This window comes from Notolabrus celidotus, chromosome 16, assembly GCF_009762535.1.
Source record: "Notolabrus celidotus isolate fNotCel1 chromosome 16, fNotCel1.pri, whole genome shotgun sequence".
NCBI classification, from domain to species: Eukaryota; Metazoa; Chordata; class Actinopteri; order Labriformes; family Labridae; genus Notolabrus; species Notolabrus celidotus.
In genome coordinates, this window is record NC_048287.1 from 1,068,124 (window position 1) to 1,090,397 (window position 22,274).

General features: G+C 39.9%; 1 long non-coding RNA gene across 1 annotated transcript; it reads right to left on the reverse strand.

Moving 5' to 3' along the window:
- Window positions 1-11,085: 11,085 nt before the first annotated feature.
- Window positions 11,086-13,585, reverse strand: LOC117828158. The gene is made up of 2 exons (XR_004634341.1): window positions 13,392-13,585; window positions 11,086-11,228 (listed from the first exon to the last, which is right to left on the reverse strand). It is a non-coding gene; the product is annotated as an uncharacterized LOC117828158 (long non-coding RNA).
- Window positions 13,586-22,274: the final 8,689 nt, after the last annotated feature.

Consider the following 22,274-nt stretch of genomic DNA (forward strand, 5'->3'; position numbering starts at 1 on the left):
GTCCTTTTCAAACCTGGAGTAAAACAGATTAAGTGTCAGTGGTCAGCATGGTGCAGTCTGTGGTCTCCATTACTGTTTAACAGTCTGATGGCGGTGGGCACAAAAGAGCGCCTGAAGCGTTCAGTCTTGCACCGTGGTGGACTGATGCGTTGACTGAACGAGCTCCACATCAGCCACAGCTCATCATGGAGAGGGTGAGAGGGGTTGTCCAGGATGGCTCCCAGTTTGTCCATCAACCTCCTCTCAGCCACTGACTCCAGACTGTCCAGTTCTGTTCAAGTTTCCATAAAACAAAGATGCAATAGCAGCCAATTATAAAAAACAAGAATGAAAATGAAAAATAAACTAAGTATCTGAGCAAATAAATGATAAGCAGTATTAAACTACAAATAAGGGAAAACAAATTGTCACAAACACATTGCACCAAAAATGAATAAAACAAAGACTTTCAAAACAGTGATTACATAATAACATCTATGAGGAATTTATCTGCATTTGTTTAAGTGACTTTTAAAAGAAAATCTGTTTTTGATCTCATGTTGGTTGGGAGTTGATTCCAGGCAGAGGAACCTCTAAAAAGAACAGATCTCATCATACAGTTGGTTCTAGGACTTGGTGTTGGCAGATGACCAGTGCTCACATAACGTGTAGTATACCTGTGATTAAAACCAGAATATTTGAGTCTATCACAGAAGAACTGTGGTGTGTTGTTCCATATAGCAGTTTACATAAATGACAGGAGACGTGATTTTAATTTAGCCTCCACAGTTAGCCAAGATAATCTTTTATGCATTTCAACCACATTGGTATGAAAATAACAGTTCAGAGCCAATCTGACAGCTTGATTTGTACAACTTGAAGTTTTTTTAGATGTTTTTCAGCACCACTTGACCAGATAAGCGGACAGTACTCAATGTGTGACAGAACAAGTGACCTAACAACATCTTTCATGACAGAAGGTGGAACAAATCCAGAACATTTCCTTGAAATAGCTATTCCTTTTCCCATCTTGGAGACAATATAATCGATCTGGTCGGACCAGGACAGTACATTATCTATTTTAACACTGAGTAATTTGGTTTTGGTAACCTGCTCTACATAATTGCCGTCTATTGACAAGTTAAGCACAGTGGCATTAGCAAGAACATTCCTCCTAGCAAATACAATACATTTAGTTTTGTCAATGTTCATTACCAATTATTTCAATTTAACCCATTTAACAATGGAGAGCAACTCAGTTTTTAGATTCTCTTTCAACTCCACTGATGTGGGTGATGCACAGAACAAAGTAGAATCATCAGCATATAAAACTAAACTTGCGTTTTTAACAACATATGGTAAATCATTAATAAAAGTCTGAAAGTCAATAAAGTCATGTTTGCCTCAAATTATCTTAATTGCAACATTTTTGTCACTTTCATTTATCAAATCACTTCTCTAAAGACATTACAATAAAGCATCTGACTGACAATCTTACACACTGCCTTTTCAAAGCTATTCAAACTACTTCAGGTACATGCTCTCATCATGGTCAGCACCGTGAAGGTGTCATCATCATCATCATCATCATCATCAGGCTCTAAATGTTAACCTGCCTCTTCCAGGTCATCTACTTTACCTGGCTGATAATCATCACCATTATCATATTTAGTATTCGGAGATGGATCTGGTGGAATTTGGCCGTAAGAAAGTGAAGTTTATGTTCTGTGGGAGGAATCGTTTGCAATAGGCTGGTCCAGAGCACTACAAATCTTTTCTCATCACTCATAGATCTGAGTTATCTAAAAGTGTAGAGGAAATGAAGTACGCAGCTTTTAAGTGGGACCATGACTGTTACTCTTATCAAATCCAGTCTACTCTATTGATAAAGTGACAAATCCAAATATACAGACAGAGATGCTCAGCAAGCAAACACAGCTTAAACACAAGGATGACTTCACTGTTAGAAATGATAGAAAAAAAATACTTATGATAGTATCATTAATTCAATTCATGATAAGATATGACCAAAAATAGAAATACTAATGTAACAAATGATTTATTATCTAATGAAATATATAAAGGCCTAGATTATCAGCTGTGTCTGTAATCCGGAAATGATGATTTCAATTATAGATGTGACTTCTTTTGAATAATGACCCTAACACTTCGCGAGCAGCACCTTCTGTGCGGTCTTATTCTGCCCCCGCTGCAACAGTACAGCTTCAGATCCAGCTCGAACACCCCCCCACCCCCCACGAGGGCCTGTGGCTCTTGGCAACAGCACCGGCTCTGTACTATCTGACAACTGATAACACAAGAAGTCCCTAATAGTTGTAGATGTAGTGCAGGTCTCGCCAGATCAGGTCTACCTGTGCCAGCTCTAAGCCAGAGACCCTGTCTACCCAAGATTAATGATCCCTGTAGCCGGCAGAGTAGGCCACTCCTTGAGTGTGAAATACATCTCATCCGCCTGGCTGGAGCTCTGATTTATTCCTGCCTGCATGCTTGCACTTGGTGTCTGCAGGGGGTTGGTCTTTGTTTTGTAGTCTCTCTGAATGTGTGCATACGTGTGCTCCATTTGATGTTCCTTTGTGTTGGCCTGATCCAAATGTGCTAAGAAATCAAACTGTCCTCTTTCTGAGTTATGGAAACGTGTTTTTTAATAGATCAAACATGTGAGTGCCTGCATCTGGAATAACATCTTTCAGCAGGCACTGACTCAGTGTTAACAGAATTTACTAAATAAGGAGTTTTCTCACATCAGTCGTGTTGAGCTGTTTGTTTGATAGTTAATCTGTTAATTTACAGTTTTTCTCAGTGGCTTTGGTACATTTCTCAGATCAGAATTGAAATTCTCAAAACTACTTGTTCAATCTTCACATCATTGCATCACTTGTGCACATCAAAAAATCAGTTTCCACAACTTCTCTATGTGCTCGCCATTGCTTAATCCAGTTTAAAGTGGTACACAGAGCTCATATCTCTAAAGCTAAACTGTCTCGTTTCTATCCCGACATCGACCCGTACTGTGACAAATGCAAGAATGCAGAAGCATCACTGGTTCATATGTACTGGCAATGCCCAAGTCTTAATAAATACTGGACAGAGGTATTTCACACTATATCCAAGATAATCAACGTTGAATTGAAACCCAATCCTCTTGTTGCTGTGTTTGGGGTCACTGGAGGAGTGGTACAGTTATCGGCACAAAAACGGCGGACTCTGGCCTTTGTTTCCCTCCTGGCCAGGCGTGCTGTGCTGCTCAGATGGAGAGATGCTACCCCGCCCACGCATGCACAATGGTTGGCAGATGTTATGGCTTGCTTAAAGCTTGAGAAAATAAGATTCTCACTCCAACATTCAAATGCACAGTTTATTGAAATTTGGGGACCCTTTCTGGACTCTGTATACAAACCTTTAAAACCATGATTCAGATGCAGCTTCATCATCTCTCTCTTTCTGATGTAGAATTAGGTCTTTAATGGGACTGGGAAAAGTATTTCAAGATACCACTGGCAGTGACAGGGTAGGGATTGTTTTATAATTAGGGATTGTTTTATAATGGTTGTTGTTGTTGTTTCTGTTTGTTTATTGTGTTGTTGTTTTTTTGTTTACCTTTGTATTTTCTTTAACCTAAAAAGCAAAAAAGTAACACAAGCTGTTGTTGTCCATGCCTCATTTACTTACCATGTGCAGTTACTGGTTCGTTCCCTTTGCATATGTCTCTCACTTTTCCCATGTAGACGTTACTGCTAACTGCATTTGGTGTTTATTTATAACATCCTCTAATATCATTGGCTGATCAACACTGCACTTAATGTACACCCTGTTTGTGTCTCAATAAAAAGATTTTGATGAAAAAAATAAATAATCAGTTTCTCATTTCTTTAAACAAGTTGCAAATGCTTTGGTACATCCATGCAAATGATTCTCTACAATTCTCTGCTGTTTCCTACATTATCAAGTGCTTATGTCATGTTGATCAAAATGTATTAGAATGGGTCTCTGTTGAATAGTCTCACCCTCCACAACATTGAGGCATTAGTTCATCGCATAAGTCTTCACATGCAGAATGGTTGAACATGTTGTCAGAATATGTCAGTCATATTTCTGTACATCTCCATCAGACTTTCTTTCTAAATCTGTCCTGAATTGTTAAATTGCTCCCAGGTGAATCTGGACTTTCTCTAACGAAGGGAAATGTGTGAAGCATTAGATCAACCAATGATCAACCAGTTTTCTGAAATAACTCAAAAGCTGCATCTCATGAACCATCAACTGGCAAGTATATATACAGTCATGGACGAAAGTATTGGCACCCCCTTGAATTTTTCCAGAAAATACACCATTTCTCCCAGTTTCAATTACAAATGGTTTTGGTATACATATGTTTATTGCTATTATGTGCATTGGAACAATACAAAAAACATGAAAAAAGACAAAATTGGAATCATTTTACACAAAACTCAAAAAATAGGCCGGACAAAATTATTGGCACCTTCAACTTAAAGCTGGAGTGGGACATCCTGAGAAAGCCGCAGCAGTTAGCTTGATTTTGAAAGCACACAGCCGAACAGAGCCCTCCCCCTCCTTCAGAGCAGCCTGTAGGGAGAGGGGAGGGACACGCCTCCAAACACATGAACGCGCTGTGGCAGATTCCAGCTGGAGGATGACGTCACGATAGCTAGCTGTGGAGCGGCGAGCCATTGACTTTATTTTCATTGAAGGAGAACATGTCTATCTCCCATGTAAGTAAACCGCTTATATTACCACATTAAAAATAATGTAATTAGTTCAAATGCACAGCATAGCCTGCATGTTAGCTTTACGTGTGTTTGTTTTTATCATCTGAATACAGCTAGAGTAAGTTGTTGCTGCCGGGCTAATAACTCCTGGCTAGCCATGTTTATTTTGATTTAGCATGTCATGATGTTTAGTTACTAGACGGCTACATCTCTATAAACATAGTTACAAGCTGTTAGCCGGCCGCTAGCATTAGCCGAAGTTATCGCTAGCTGTCTCATAGATGAACTAAACCATGAACACAAAGACAAATGAAATGACATGATTACCTGTCCAGTAGAAAATCAGCAACCATGGTGTCGCTTTAGAGACCCTTCAAATCCTTCAGCCGTCTCAGAAATGCATCCCGAATATTGACTCGTGTTTGTATCTTCATCCAGCGTTTTGAAGTCGTCTCCTTTTCCATCACAGTCTTCCTCAACTCAACTCAACTCAAGCTTTATTTATAGAGCACGTTTAAAACAACCGGAGTTGACCAAAGTGCTGTACAGGACAAAAACAGCACAAATGACAAACATAGCATACAATACAATACTAAAATACAATACTAGAATACGTAAACAGTGCAAATGGATAATAAAATAAGATAGAATAAAATAAATTAAAATCTAATTAAGATTATGCCAGATGTCCACTCAATGTTGATTAAAAGCCAGGGAGAAGAGGTGTGTCTTAAGAGAGGATTTAAAAATCTCGATTGATCCTGCAGAGCGGATCTGTAGGGGCAGGTTGTTCCAGAGCCGAGGGGCAGCTGCCACAAAGGCTCGGTCACCTTTGGTTTTAAGCCTGGTTTTGGGAGTGACCAGTAGCAATTGACCAGATGATCTCAATGTCCTGGCAGGGACATGGTATTGGAGAAGCTCGGTCAGGTACTGGGGGGCTCAGCCATTAAGAGCTTTAAAAACAAACAATAACATTTTAAAATCTATTCTAAAAGCAACCGGGAGCCAGTGCAGAGAAGCTAGGACGGGGGATATGTGGTCACGCTTACGTTTTCCAGTGAGGAGACGGGCAGCAGCATTTTGTACCAGCTGCAGGCGGTGCAATAATGAGTGGTCCAGGCCATAATACAGAGAGTTACAGTAATCCAGTCGACTGTTAATAAAAGCATGGATTACCATCTCAAGATCTCTCTGTGGCAGGTACCCCTTTACTTTTGACAAAATCCTCAGGTGATAAAAACTATTTTTAACAACCGAGCTTACCTGTCGATCAAATTTTAGCCTGTCATCAAATATTACGCCAAGATTCCTCTCCTCTTCTTGCTCGGCGTAGCGGCAGAACTTGAGGGCAGAAGTTGAGCTAAATGGTTGGTTACTCTCTCTCTGACATGTTTATCAGATGTTCTGCGTTAGTGAACAGCCTGTTGATGACGATCTCAGTCAGGTCACGCGCACTCCTGTAAACAGGAGGTGTGTCATTCAGCAGGTCACAGGTCATCCGGCCGGTCAGCCAATCATTGCGCTCGGTGGCGAATGAATGATTGGACGAACTTATTGCAGCCTAGCTGCTGACACAGACAACTGACTCGGGGAATCCACAGGATGCGTGTGCGCCGCGTTACGGCTGCGACACGGCTCTGCTCCGTCCCGGGGCTTTCGCCCTGGTCCATAGGATGCGTGTTTGGAGCGGCGCGCACTCCGGAGCAGGAAACTCAAGATCCCTCGAGAACTCCAAAACGCGCGAGAACAACACAGTATAAACTTTTCCTCGTCCATGGTGTCGGATATCTTTTGAGACTGACGTCTGGCCCGATGCCACAGGTTATGACGTAATGTTGAAGAAGTGGTGAAATTTACGATCTTGTGTTTGCACATGGTGTTTATTTTGAAAGTGAGCGGATGTTGCATACGATCCTCGTGCCTGACGTCCGGGATAGTTCGATCATTTCTATGTGGATTGACGCGTGCTGGGCGCGGGGAGCGGCGAAAATAGACTCCCCGCGTATCTCTGGCAGAGCGGCGCGGCGGAACGCTCCAGAGACAGAGCTGAGACGCACCGCAGCGCGCCCTGTGGACTCTAGAGCATTGACTTGAATGGGAACCTATTTGCTGCGACGTGCGCGGCGCAGCCGTAACGTAACGCGACGCATCCTGTGGATCTTGGGCTTGAGGTTTCTCATCTCAGTGTTAGATCACTTTGTGTATTACTCCCTATCGATGTATACATTGCTTTTTGCTAGTGATTGATAAAAATGTATCAAAATAACATGTCCTACTCCACCTTTAATATTTGGTTACACACCCTTGGGAAAAAAAAATGAAACCAATCACTTCCTATAACCATCAACAAACTTCACCTCTCAACTGGAACTTTGGACCACTCTTCTTTGCAAACTGCTCCAGGTCTCTCAGATTTGAAGGGTGTCTTCTTGGAACAGCAATTTTGAGATCTCTCCACACTTGTTCAATGGACTTTAGATCCAAACTTGTTGCTGGCCACTTCAGAACTCTCCAGCGCTTTGTCTCCAATCAATTCTTTGTTCTTTTTCAGGGGTGTTTTGGGTCATCATCCTGTTGGAACACCCATGACCTCTGACGCAGACCCAGCTTTCTGACACTAGGCCCTACATTGCGGCCTAAAATCTTCTGATAGTCTCCAGATTTCATGATTCCTTGAACACAGTCGAGGTCCCCAGTGCCAGAAGCAGCAAAACAACCCCAAAACATCTTTGAACCCCCTCCATGTTTGACTGTAGGTACTGTGTTCTTTTCTTTGTAGGGCTCACTACATTTTCTGTAAACACTAGAATGATGTGCTTTTCCAAAAAGCTCTACCTTAGTCTCATCTGTCCACAAACTGTTCTCCCAGAAGGACTGAGGCTTACTCAGGTACATTTTTGCAAACTCCAGTCTGGCTTTTTTATGTCTCTTTGTCAGCAGTGGGATTCTCCTCCGTCTCCTGCCATAGTGCTTCATCTCATTCAGATGACGCCGTACGGTCCGAGCTGACACTTCTGCACCCTGAGTCTGCAGGACAGCCTGGATTTGTTTGGAAGTTGACTGAGGATGTTTATCCATCATTCGAACTATCCTGCGTTGCATTCTTTTTTCAATTTTTCTCTTCCATCCACGTCCAGGGAGATTAGCCACAGTTCCATGGGTTATAAACTTCTTCATTACATTACTCACAGTGGACTAAGGAATTTTAAGATCTCTGGAGGTGGTCCTGTAATCTTGATTGTTCATATTTTTCCACAATTTTGCTTCTTAAGTCCTCAGACAATTCTCAGCTCTTCTTTCTCTTCTCCATGCTCGGTGTGACACACACAGGCACACAACACAAAGGTTGAGTGGACTTTTATAGATTCTAATTGGCTTCAGGTGTGATTTCTATATTGCCAGCACCTGTTACCTGCCAAAGGTGAATTTAAATGAGTATCACATGCTGGAAATAAAATGATTTACCCACAGTTTTAAAAGGGGGCCAATCATTTTGTCCGGCCTATTTTTTGAGTTTTGTTTAAAATTATGTTAATTTTGTCTTTTTTCTTCTGTTTTTTTTGTGCAGTTCCAATGCACATAATAGCAATTAACATGTGTATACCAAAACCATTTGCAATTGCAACAATTTCTGCAAGAAATAGTGTATTTTCTGGAAAAATTCAAGGGGTGCCAAAACTTTAGTCTGCCTGACAATGGGAGGACAAGGACCTGGACTGGGTCAACAGCCAGAGAGAAGAAGAAGAAGAGGAGTGAGGCTGCGTGGTGGAGGAGTTGGGAGGCAAAACAGAGGAAGAGGCAGAGGACATCTGCGCGTTCCTGATGAGATCAGAGCCACACTACACTAAGGTGTAACTTACAATTTACAATAACTGTCATAAAACCTTAGCCATAGTTTACATCAGAACGTCCCTCCAGAGTACACTGTTACATTGAAAACATGACTCAGCAGTTTGTCTTATCCGTACACAATGACACAAGGACTTGTCACTCTGATGGCACTGACATGTTCATTGACACAGATATTTACTTTTGAGAGATGGACTAAGGATTTTGAGCTAGATACTGGTTTTGCAGGTAATCCATGGTGTTTTGCTATTTGTACCAATTGTTTTGAGAAATGCACTTACTGTTTTGCAAATGTCGAGGATGATTCAAGAAATGTACCAAAGCGACTGAGAAAAACTGTAAGCATGTTTTATATTTATTACTCTCTATTAGAAGACTTTAAACCTTATGCGTGTAACTGAAACACAGTCCTCAAGGAACTAAAGGACTTTGTGGAGTACATTTACTCCAACACATCACATCAGTCAGTAGCTACACAAGTGGTTTCAGTTGTATTAATATCTCACATTTAAAGACTATGATTACATTACAGCTCAGCTGAAATAATGCCTCTGTGGAGAAAGTTACTTTTTTTTGTAACGTGCACAGAGCCGTCGCATGGGCTGTGCGAACTGTGCACCCGCACAGGACCTCGCACCACTAGGGGGCCTTGCGCCTGCAATCCTGCTGTTTTATTATTATTATCATTATTATTATTATTATTTTTTTTTAATAAATACATAAGTTATACAGTGGGGCAAAAAAGTATTTAGTCAGCCACTGATTTTGCAAGTTCTCCCACTTAGAAAGATGAGAGAGGTCTGTAATTTTCATCAGAGGTACACTTCAACTATGAGAGACAAAATGAGAAAACAAATCCAGGAAATCACATTGTAGGATTTTTAAAGAATTTATTTGTAAATGATGGTGGAAAATAAGTATTTGGTCAATAACAAAAGTTCAACTCAATACTTTGTAACATAACCTTTGTTGTCAATGACAGAGGTCAAACGTTTCCTGTAAGTCTTCACCAGGTTTGCACACACTGTAGCTGGTATTTTGGTCCATTCCTCCATGCAGATCTCCTCTAGAGCAGTGATGTTTTGGGTCTGTTGCTGGGCAACACAGACTTTCAACTCCCTCCACAAATTTTCTATGGGGTTGAGGTCTGGAGACTGGCTAGGCCACTCCAGGACCTTGAAATGCTTTTTACGGAGCCACTTCTTCGTTGCCCGAGCGGTGTGTTTGGGATCATTGTCATGCTGGAAGACCCAGCCACGTTCCATCTTCAATGCTCTCACTGATGGAAGGAGGTTTTGGCTTAAAATCTCACGATACATGGCCCCGTTCATTCTTCCCTTAACACGGATCAGTCGTCCTGTCCCCTTTGCAGAAAAACAGCCCCAAAGCATGAGGTTTCCCCCCCCATGCTTCACAGTAGGTATGGTGTTCTTGGGATGCAACTCAGCATTCTTCTTCCTCCAAACACCACGAGTTGAGTTTTTACCAAAAAGTTCTATTTTGGTTTCATCTGACCACATGATATTCTCCCAATCCTCTTCTGGATCATCCATATGCTCTCTGGCAAACTTCAGACGGGCCTGGACATGTACTGGCTTAAGCAGGGGGACATGCAGGCCTGGCGCTGCAGGATTTGAGTCCCTCTCGGCGTAGTGTGTTACTGATGGTAGCCTTTGTTACTTTGGTCCCAGCTCTCTGCAGGTCATTCATCAGGTCCCTCCGTGTAGTTCTGGGATTTTTGCTCACCGTTCTCATGATCATTTTGACCCCACGGGATGAGATCTTGCTTGGGGCCCCAGATTGAGGGAGATTATCAGTGGTCTTGTATGTCTTCCATTTTCTTACAATTGCTCCCACAGTTGATTTATTCACACCAACCTGCTTGCCTATTGTAGATCCACTCTTCCCAGCCTGGTGCAGGTCCACAATTTTCTTCCTGGTGTCCTTGGACAGCTCTTTGGTCTTGGCCATGGTTGAGTTTGGAGTCTGACTGTTTGAGGCTGTGGACAGGTGTCTTTTATACAGATAACCAGTTCAAACAGGTTCCATTAATACAGGTAACGAGTGGAGGACAGAAGAGCTTCTTAAAGAAGAAGTTACAGGTCTGTGAGAGACAGAAATCTTGCTTGTTTGTTATTGACCAAATACTTATTTTCCACCACAATTTACAAATAAATTCTTTAAAAATCCTACAATGTGATTTCCTGGATTTGTTTTCTCATTTTGTCTCTCATAGTTGAAGTGTGCCTCTGATGAAAATTACAGACCTCTCTCATCTTTCTAAGTGGGAGAACTTGCAAAATCAGTGGCTGACTAAATAGTTTTTTGCCCCACTGTAGATGATTGTGTCTCTCAGTCAGAGACACTGGATTTGTGTCTGCAAAAGTTATTGCAACAGAGATTGCTTCTGATATGGACACTGAGCCAGTAATAAAAGCAACACGGTGAACGTGAAACAAAAGCAAACGAGATGAAAAAGAAAATGAATGTACTCCAGACTCAGAGCAGGCGTATATAACGGACTACTTTATTGTGATAGTGGACCAGGCCCTCACTTCTCTCCATACCTGTTTTAAACAAATGCAGGAGTTTGGCAACATGTTTGGATTTCTTCTTGATCTGACCAAACTGTGTGAAATGGAGGAGACTGACCTGCAAAGACGGAGCACAAGACTCAGGATAAAAATGCACCGGACGTCTTCGAGGAGTCGAGGATACTTGGAGAGGTAATCCCCAAGGGAACAACTGCAGCACTTATAACTCTTTGTTACCTCAAAGGAATTGAAGGAACTTTCCCTAACTGTGAGATTGGGCTCAGGATCCTCTTGACTTTTCCAGTAACGGTGGCATCGGGTGAGCAAAGCTTTTCAAAGTTGAAACTAATAAAAAACTATTTGTGCACCTCCATGTCACGGGACAGACTGTGTGGGCTTTCCCTGCTATCAATGGAGAAGGACATGGTATCCCATTTGGATTCATGAAGATCTCATTGCTGAGTTTGCGGCCAAGTAGGCGAGGAAAGTGACTCTGACATGATCAGTTTCTGTGCAATTTACGCATGGTGAGTCCATCTCATTTGTTAGAGTTACAGTGCAGTAAATAATGAGTTGTGTATAGTTGTAATGAAGATGGACGTATATTATACTTGTTTAAAACGTCTGTTAAAGCTGAGCTGACTTGATGTAAAACCACTCTTTGCACAGTTGATTTTTTCCCCCTTTTAAATAAATATTAAAAAGTCATAGCTGAGACTATGTGTATGATAATGCTGTATGATTCTATTGATAAAAACGTAATGCAGCAGGATAATGCGTGCACTAGAACTAGAAGCTGTGTCTGTGTGAATGTTATTCATGCGCATCCATTAAACTGCCTGTTTGGTCTTTGCAAGAGAGCACCAAACATGGGACACTGAAAGGTGGAGGACAGTTTTATTCTCTGATGAGAACAAATTTAACCTTGACGGTCCTGAAGGCTTCCAACGTTACCGGCATGACAAGGAGATCCCACTTGAGATGTTTTCTACGCGGCACAGTGGAGGGGGGTCCATCATAATCTGGGGTGCTTTTTCCTTCAATGGATCAATGGAGCTTCAGGTTGTGCAGGGACGTCAGACGGCGGCTGGCTATGTGGAGATGTTGCAGAGGCATTCCTCATCACTTACTTTAACTCTGCCTGTCCCATTAAAGTTACTAACCATAGACCTTTCTGGAGTCCCTGAGCTCCCTTGTCTCGTAGATTCCTCTGAGCTGCCGTAGACCTCCTCCTGCTGCGGACGATCTGGACTCCAGCGGCAACAGCTTCTACGACTCGTCTCATCACTATCACCTCTCTCTCTTACTCCCCTCTATCTGTCTTTCCAGACCCAACTCAGTCGAGGCATGATGGCTGTCTAACATGAGTCTGGCTCTGTCTGAGGTTTCTGTCTGTTAAAGGAAGTTTTTCCTCACCACTGTAACTAGCTAAATACTGCGATGTGCAATGCTCATGATGGATTAAGGTGGGGTCAGACTGAGTCTTACCCTGTCGTGAAGTTGGGTCTCTGTAGTGTTTGGTCTAGACCTCCTCTGTTTGTAAAAGCGTCTTGAGATAACGTTTGTTGTGATTTGGCACTATACAAATAAAGATTGATTGATTGATTGATTGATGACTGAGGGCCCTGGTCTGTGTGGGAATGACTGGGTGTTTCAACAGGACGAAGCTGCAGTTCACAATGCCCGCCTGACAGAGGACTTCTTCCAGAGGAATAACGTCACTCTTTGGGACCATCCTGCGTGTTCCCCTGATCTAAATCCAACATTTGGGGATGGATGGGAAGGGAAGTTTACAAAAATCAGTTCCCGTCAGTGGATGCCCTCCACTTGGAGCAACGTTCCCACTAGCCTCCTGGAAACTCTTGCATCAAGCATGCCAAAATGAATATTTGAAGTGATCAACCAGAACGGTGGAGCGACTCATTACTGAGTCCTTTTTAGAAACTTTTATTTCTATTTTGGGGGTTTTCAGGTGTTTTTGAGCTGTGGTCTTAAACTTTTGATCGACTGATGAACAGCCTATTGCAGTTTGATTTTTGTTTTCAATGAATTGCTTACTTTAATTTATATTTGTCTCACTCCCATTTCTTCTTTTTGCATTTTGAAGCTCTACTTCGAACCTTCTTTAGATCCAACAGTGCAAAATGTAAATTCTTGCAATTTTTCAACTGGTCTTAAAATTTTGATCAGCACTCTATATCTGTATTTAATCCTACTGTTATATAATCAACAGATTGAAAAATGAAAAAAGGAACATTAAGTAGAACTGCTTATTGTTTACCTTTCATGTGGAGTCTGCTTCCCAGACAAGTCTCTCATCTCACAGCAAGAAGATGAATACCATGCCCTGTGGACACAGCTGACATGCTTTCCTCTGCTCCAGCTGTTGGTGATGCCTTCAGGGCAGAAAAGAATAAGAGGACTTTAAGAGACTCCTTCAACATCTTTGGAAAGGTGTTGCAGAGGATTCTTGAAGGTTCTGGGGAACTAAATTGAGCATGACCTAACAGGTGATAGAAGTACCATGGATGTGTTTGAATGAGCACAGAGAGTTTATAGTAAAGGGTATTCATGGTGAACTAAATATCTGTTAACATACACTGACATTTAGGAAGAAGAAAAGGTTTAGTTCCACCTGATGTGACAGATGTGCTATTGTTGAATTGCTCCTCTTACCTGTCCGGATATTTACAGTACACCGTCTTATTTCCCCTCAGGTCTGTCTCAGGTCTACGTTTGGTTGGACAGCTGGTACGTAGGAGTTTTGCATATGAAATACTGGCTCACTGGTAACAATGTGCTGCATTATGGAAACATCTGAACTGAATAAAAGGCTCATGTCTTTGTGGAATGAATGAACCCTAAAGATGTTCAGGATATTTTAGCTCAGTAAAAGTGCTCTTTCTGAAAACACGCGAGCACAGACATGCAGGATGAAGACAGAGATTTAAAGATAGAGTCGGGCGAAAGGAAACAGTGTGGACACTGTTGGACGAACATTGATTAAATATCTATTTGTGAAGTATGGGTAGAGGGCATGTGATAGTGGTACATTGAACATCTTGTTAACTTGTCCAAAATGTCTTGTTAATACTGGTATTTTGTCATTCTCATTATTTGTGCATTATTTTATTATTGTAAATTTTTCTTTATTGTCTGATACAGTATTTTTCTTCTCTGTTTGTTGTTTTGTCTATTTGTCTGTTTGTTTTTTATTATTTTTCATGCCAGTCAAAGTCACACATTTTATCGTGATTTTTGTTTTTTTTTCCACTCTTCGGCTTGGCACTATCTTGTCCTGTACGTTGTTGATATGTGTTGTTAAAAATTCAAAATCCAATAAACTTGAGTCATAAAAAAAGATAGAGTCGGGCTGTGGGAGGGAGGCTGGGTGTAAGAAATATAAATGTAACGGGTATTGTGTTGCATATTCTCCCACTTGCTCTAGTGTGTAATGGTTTGATACATGTACTTGTGGCTCTAGAGCGCCCCCTCTCCAAGGTATATATTCGCTGTGCAGCTCTAGTGCTGTGCCAGCGTGTATAGACCTGCCGGAGGTGAGTGTCAGAACGCAGCACCGTGTACATTTATAATTAAGCTAGCAAGCTAGTAGCTAACCTTGTCATTGTTCTTTGTAGTGTGGTGTATGAAACACTGAATGAGCCACTGTGCAACTGACCAGCATATGTTATGTCCTTCCCTGTTCAGGTACACAAATATTTTGTATGTCTGTAATTGTATATTTAATGCTTTGTAATACGGCCAGTGTGTGTAGACCTGCCAGAGTGTGCTGTATGAAACACCAAACGAGCCACTGTGCAAAGACCAGTATATGTTATGTCCTTTCCTGTTCAGATATAAAGTGTTGGTCTGGATACTCTATGAAGCCTCCTTCACACTTTGAAAACACAATGCAGAGTTTATTGAACCATCCTGCTGCAGTAAGGTGCAGTTGAACGTGGCTACATAAAGATGCATGGGTAGAAGGTCAGGGGATGGGTTTAAGACAGGCATCCTGATTCAGGGTTCATTCCTTTTCTTTTCATTTGTGAATAATTTTTTCGGGGCCTTTTCACCTTGATTGGATAGGACAGCTGACAGGAAATGTAGGGAGTACAGAGTGGGGGTAGACTTTCAGGAAATGGCCCCGGCAGGGAGTTGAACCAGCAAACACTGCGACAAGGACTACATCCTCTGAACATTGGGCACATGCTTAAACAGTGCCTCTCTGGGTGCATTCACATTGTAAGCAGGCAGCAAGAGGACACAAGCTGTGTCTCAATTCAGTGTCTGCATCCTCCGGAGGACGCCGCCTACGTGGTCTGTGGAGGTGAGTCCTTCAGAGGCCCGTTCGAGGGCCGCGGCAACCGTTGTGAAATGAGACGGTCTGGCCTTCGGAGGATTTCCGGGTTGCGTCACCAAATTTTCACGCTCTTACCTTTATGTCAAGGTTTCTGTCGTCCAGGCCCACGAAAGGAGAGAGAGAGAAAGAGAGAGAAAGGAAGACAGAAAGAAAGAAGAGAAGAGAAGATAATTTATGGAGTCAGAGCTGTTACCTTTATTTATTTATTTATTTTAAATTTTATGCTGGAAGAAGAGGAGAAGCGCCTCCGTCAGCTGGTGTATCTCCGGCTGAGAGAGGACCATAGAGGTAAATCTGTTCTTTAAACCCACAGTAATATCATCATTAGCTAGTTAACAGTAATATCATCATTAGCTAGTTAACAGTAATATCATCATTAGCTAGTTAACAGTAATATCATCATTAGCTAGTTAACAGTAATATTATCATTAGCTAGTTAACAGTAATATCATCATTAGCTAGTTAACAGTAATATCATCATTAGCTAGTTAACAGTAATATCATCATTAGCTAGTTAACAGTAATATCATTAGCTAGTTAACAGTAATATTATCATTAGCTAGTTAACAGTAATATTATCATTAGCTAGTTAACAGTAATATCATCATTAGCTAGTTAACAGTAATATTATCATTAGCTAGTTAACAGTAATATTATCATTAGCTAGTTAACAGTAATATTATCATTAGCTAGTTAACAGTAATATTATCATTAGCTAGTTAACAGTAATATTATCATTAACTAGTTAACAGTAATATCATCATTAGCTAGTTAACAGTAATATCATCATTAGCTAGTTAACAGTAATATCATCATTAGCTAGTTAACAGTAATATTATCATTAGCTCGTTAACAGTAATATTATCATTAGCTAGTTAACAGTAATATTATCATTAGCTAGTTAACAGTAATATCATCATTAGCTAGTTAACAGTAATATCATCATTAGCTAGTAAACAGTAATATTATCATTAGCTAGTTAACAGTAATATTATCATTAGCTAGTTAACAGTAATATCATCATTAGCTAGTTAACAGTAATATCATCATTAGCTAGTTAACAGTAATATTATCATTAGCTAGTTAACAGTAATATTATCATTAGCTAGTTAACAGTAATATCATCATTAGCTAGTTAACAGTAATATCATCATTAGCTAGTTAACAGTAATATCATCATTAGCTAGTTAACAGTAATATTATCATTAGCTAGTTAACAGTAATATAATCATTAGCTAGTTAACAGTAATATCATCATTAGCTAGTTAACAGTAATATCATCATTAGCTAGTTAACAGTAATATCATCATTAGCTAGTTAACAGTAATATTATCATTAGCTAGTTAACAGTAATATAATCATTAGCTAGTTAACAGTAATATTATCATTAGCTAGTTAACAGTAATATCATCATTAGCTAGTTAACAGTAATATCATCATTAGCTAGTAAACAGTAATATTATCATTAGCTAGTTAACAGTAATATTATCATTAGCTAGTTAACAGTAATATCATCATTAGCTAGTTAACAGTAATATCATCATTAGCTAGTTAACAGTAATATTATCATTAGCTAGTTAACAGTAATATTATCATTAGCTAGTTAACAGTAATATCATCATTAGCTAGTTAACAGTAATATCATCATTAGCTAGTTAACAGTAATATCATCATTAGCTAGTTAACAGTAATATTATCATTAGCTAGTTAACAGTAATATCATCATTAGCTAGTTAACAGTAATATTATCATTAGCTAGTTAACAGTAATATTATCATTAGCGAGTTAACAGTAATATTATCATTAGCTAGTTAACAGTAATATTATCATTAGCTAGTTAACAGTAATATTATCATTAGCTAGTTAACAGTAATATTATCATTAGCTAGTTAACAGTAATATTATCATTAGCTAGTTAACAGTAATTTTATCATTAGCTAGTTAACAGTAATATCATCATTAGCTAGTTAACATTCAGGAGTAATTAATATACCTATACATTACGTTAATTACCGTGAAGTGACATTAACCATATGCCAATCTATAGTTTTTATGCCTAGCTTTAAAGTCATTTAACTTTGACAATTGATTCATAGTTAAGTAACCCTGACCTTAATTTAATATTAAAATGTGTCATGAATCATCAAAACCAGATTGAGAAGACTAGATTGACTGTAAGTGGATAGATAGACAGATTTAGCATTATCTATCAAAGCTCTAAAATTAACTAGAATTAATTTAATAACTTAAATTATGCAGCTATTGTTTATTGAACCATTTTTCTTCTCCTGTTTGTCCTCCTCTTTTCCTAATCCAGACCAGACAACTGTACTGCAGGATCAACCTGGCTGTTCCTGTACTGGACACATTTTTTGGCCAAGGTGACACCAGGCCAGACTTCAGGCTGAGCAGAGTCTCTGCCAGTGCTGCTGGACCCCTTCCACCAGGAGCAGAGACAATAATAAAAACGTTTCTTTAATAAAATGAAACATTCAGTCCCTTTTTGTCTCTGAAACGTAACAATATTGTAATTTTACACATAAACACGTCAACAATCTTGTGTACAAATTATTGAAATGTGCAATTCAGTCTGTAAAATAAATTAGATCGAAAATATAAAAATAGGACTCAAAGAATCTTAACAATTTAGCAACACAGTAAAAAATCACAACAGGATCATCAGGAGGCATGGAGGCAATTAGGACAGGGGGGGGCAATGGAAGGCCTCGGTCCTAAAACCTCATCCATGAGAACAAACCAGGGCCAAGTAGCAGCGTTGGGCTTCCCACTGACCCCCTCTCCTGTCCCTGGATCTTTGTATTCCTAAGTCAGAGGTAATCAATCATGTAATAAATCACGTCAACAGCAGTCATTTTCAGCAGTGTTTATTAACTTGCATGGGTAAAAACAAATACAGTAAAACAAATATCAGGGTTTCTACTAGAAAAGTTATTAGGCCCGGTGGCAAGCTGGTCAGGGAACACACGTTGCACAAATTTTTGAGTCACTTTTTGATGGGGGGCGGCAGCAAACTGTCCTTTTTATGGAGATGCTACATAAAGTCAGTGCTAAAAGCTGACAGGAGATTTGATAATATGACTATGTGATGTGAATGTTGTCAAACCTTTTCAGAAGTGTTCTGCTGATTTTCATTTTGCCAGCTCTGAAAAACAAAACATCTTAAAAAACATTTCCCCGATTCTTAGGCATGGTGGGGGGTCACACTGAAATATATTAATATAAAACAATATCAGCTAGTTTCAATATCATCATCCATGTCTGTATACACTTTGTATTTTATTTTCAGGTTGTCCCATTTGTTTTGGCCTGCTGGCCAAGACACATGTTGTTAAATAAACACACGTGTGTAAATACTGTATATACATATTCTGTATATGTATGTATGTATGTATGTACTGTAAGTATGTATGTATGTATGTATGTATGTATGTATGTATGTATGTATGTATGTATGTATACACACACCATTCAGTTTGTTTCTCAGAAATATGACATTTTAAACATTCTGCCTGAGAGGCTGTTCATATTCAATTATCCTAAAATAAAAACTTGTATGTCCAGCAAATTTGGTCAAATATGACCTGATGTATGAAGTAACTGTTAATTACCATACCTTAACTAATGATGTAGTAAACACGTTGTCATTACATGAAGTCAGACAGGATCATTAGTTCATGGTGAACAACAGGAATTCATTATTAATTCATACAGAAATTCATCCTGAGTCATGCATTACTTCAACATGACTTCAGCATTATTCCACTAAGAAAACTGATCCATTATTATAAAGTGTTTCCATAATTATTAACTAACCTCCATCTAACAGTGGCTGAATGTTTTACACCCGTAATGATCGTTCTGATCCCTCAGGTTTATGAATCTCTCGGTTTGATCCGGTTTGATCCTTGCTCCCTAAAAAACAAAATAAATGTAAAGCACATTTTGTCATGTCAACAGACACAAGGATTCTTATATGGCAAAATAACTTTAATAACAAGAATTAGGGGTGCAACGGATCAAAAAACTCACGGTTCGGATCGTATCACGGATTTGAGTCACGGATCGGATCATTTTTCGGATTAACACAAAAAAAAAAAAAAAGAAAGAAGACAAGACAAATACAACTTTGTCCCTCTATTTATTTTGTAAAACCCTTTGCCCATTAAATAAAACAACATTCAACTCAAAATGTACTGCATGTGCAAAGCACCCTATCTGTGGGCCCAGTCCTGCCTCATTCACTGCATTTCATGGCATGGCAAGTGAAGGAGCAGAGGAACTTCAAAAGTTTCACTCCATTCTTCTTTCATTTGCTGATTTTCACCGTCCACTTTTCTTTGAGCTGCAAACTGTGAACACACGTTTTATGCTAGGGTCCTACAGCTGGCAAAGTGCCAACATGCGAACTGCTCCATAAACGAAAGTGAAGGTTAAAAATTGCACTCGCAGCAGTGGACTCTAAGTGACCCAGTAACAGCCTGTCTGCGTATCGTTGACATGGAGAAAAAAATCCCGGTAAACACGCGGTGACCCGACTAAAACACAGAGTGAAGGAGTAACAGTTCGGGGGCCACAAATAGGCGGCCGGATGCGGCCCACGGGCCGTGTATTGACGGCCTCTGGTCTAGTGGGTGCGCAACAGAATTTCATAACGTGGCTCAAGCACATTCAGCATTCACTGTATTTCACAGGGAAACCAAAATGCTCCAATACATGTGATTCCAAGATGCAGGAGGGTTTTCAAGTTCCTCTGCTCCTTCACTTGCCATGAGTACCGCTGCGCTTGACGAGTGAGTTGACGCGCAACCTTTTTTTTTTTCCATCAACCGATCCGCGGACCACGTCCGTGCCGAACCGTCGAGAGGCATCCGTACGGATCACGGATCAACGATGATCCGTTGCACCACTAATAAGAATTATAATAACTCTCAAGTTAGCTCTGTATTCAATGCAAACATTTAACTAGACGTTACAGTTTTACAGTCTGGAAATAACACAGGGCTCACAGCCTCATCTAAAGTTGGTCATCTTAGCCCATTTATATGAAGTATTAACAGTCTAATCCTGTGCCTACATTAGCATTACTAACGTCACGTATTTTAACAGAAACATTAAGGTGTTAAGGTCCCTTGAAGCTTCACATATCTGGCGTTGGATGTTCAAAGAGTAAAACCCAAATCCTTACATTTAAAAGTGAATTAAACTCTAGCTGTGTCTCAATTCAGGGGCTGCATCCTCCTGAGGCTGCATTTTGAAGGCCGATTACGTCACAACGCTGCGCGAAGGCTGTCCCATTTCGAAGGCTCCTTCAAAAACACCCGGATGCAGCCCACAAATGCGGCCTTCTTTTCCCTGTTCTAGAAGGACACATCGCTACTATCCTTCGCGGCCTCATATATCCCAAGATCCTTTGCGCGCTGCTCATTCGTGAAAATGACTATCCAATATGGCGGCACCTAGCGGGGAAGAGAGAGACTGAGTGGAATTCACTTTTAAATGTAAGTATTTGGGTTTTACTCTTTTGAACATCCAACGCCAGATATGTGAAGCTTCAAGGGACCTTAACACTTTAATGTTTCTGTTAAAATACGTGACGTTAGTAATGCTTACATGTAGCCACGGGACTAGACTGTTATACTTCATATTACATATAAATGGACTAAGATGACCAACTTTAGATGAGGTTGTGAGCCCTGCGTTATTTCCAGACTGTTAAACTGTAGGTAAAGGTTTGCATTGAATACTGAGCTGACTTCAGGATTATTACAATTTTTATTATTATTGTTATTTTGCCATATAAGAATCCTTGTGTCTGTTGACATGACAAAACGTGCTTTACATTTCTTTAGTTTTTTAGGGAGCAAGGATCAAACTGAGAGATTCATAAACCTGAGGGATCAGAACGATCATTACGGGTGTAAACCATTCAGCCACTGTTCGATGGAGGTAAGTTAATAATTATGGAAACACTTTATAATAATGGATCAGTTTTCTTAGTGAAATAATGCTGAAGTCATGTTGAAGTAATGCATGACTCATGATGAATTTCTGTATGAATTAATAAGTAATTCCTGTTGTTCACCATGAACTAATGATCCTGTCTGACTTCATGTAATGACAACATGTTTAATACATCATTAGTTAAGGTATGGTAATTAACAATTACTTCATACATCAGTTCAGATTTCACCATATTTGCTGGACATACAAGTTTTTATTTTTAGGATGATTGAATATGAACAGCCTCTCAGGCAGAATTTTAAAATGTCATATTTCTGAGAACATACTGAATGGTGTGTGTATATATACATATACATATATATATATATATATATACATATATATATATACAATATATGTATATATACAGTATTTACACACATATGTGTGTTTATTTAACAACATGTGTCTTGGCCAGCAGGCCAAAACAAATGGGAAAACCTGAAAATAAAATACAAAGTGTATACAGACATGGATGATGATATTGAAGCTAATATGTTTTTTAAGATATTTTGTTTTTCAGAGCTGGCAAAGAGAAAATCAACAGAACACTTCTGAAAAGGTGTATGACAACATTCACATCACATAGTCATATTTTCAAATCTCCTGTCAGCTTTTAGCACTGACTTAATGTAGCATCTACGGACAGCAGAAACCTTGACGTAAAGGTGAGGGCGCGAACAATTGGTGACGCAACCCGGAAATCCTCCGAAGGCCAGACCGTCTCATTTCACAACGGTTAATGTGGCCCTCGAACGGGCCTCCGAAGGACTCACCTCC